We start from the raw sequence: 531 nt of genomic DNA, 5'->3' as shown, positions 1-531 counted from the left end.
TTATTTTATTTTATTTTATTTTATTTTATTTTATTTTATTTTATTTTTTGAGATGGAGTCTTGCTCTGTCACCCAGGCTGGAGTGCAGTGGCATGATCTCAGCTCACTGCAAACTCCGCCTCCCGGGTTCAAGCAATTCTCCTGCCTCAGCCTCCCGAGTGGCTGGGACTACAGGGACCCACCACCATGCCCAGCTAATTTTTTGTATTTTTAGTAGAGATGGGGTTTCACCGTGTTAGCCAGGATGGTCTCGATCTCCAGACCTCATGATCTGCCCACCTCAGCCTCCCAAAGTGCTGGGATTACAAGCATGAACCACCGCGCATGGCCTACTTTAAATTTTTTAATTTAAATTTTTTTTAAAAAATGTAGCAAATGTATCTGTACATTTGAGCAAAACCATTGATCAGTAACAATAAAAATAAAATCAAATGGAAATCATATTTTTGAAAACTCTTCCATATAATAATTTGAAAATACTATTAAACAAGTGTTGAGTCAAAGGGAAAATACAATGTAAAATAAAATAAG

This window comes from Piliocolobus tephrosceles, chromosome 1, assembly GCF_002776525.5.
Source record: "Piliocolobus tephrosceles isolate RC106 chromosome 1, ASM277652v3, whole genome shotgun sequence".
In the NCBI taxonomy this organism is placed as follows: Eukaryota; Metazoa; Chordata; class Mammalia; order Primates; family Cercopithecidae; genus Piliocolobus; species Piliocolobus tephrosceles.
This window is presented reverse-complemented; position numbering follows the sequence as displayed.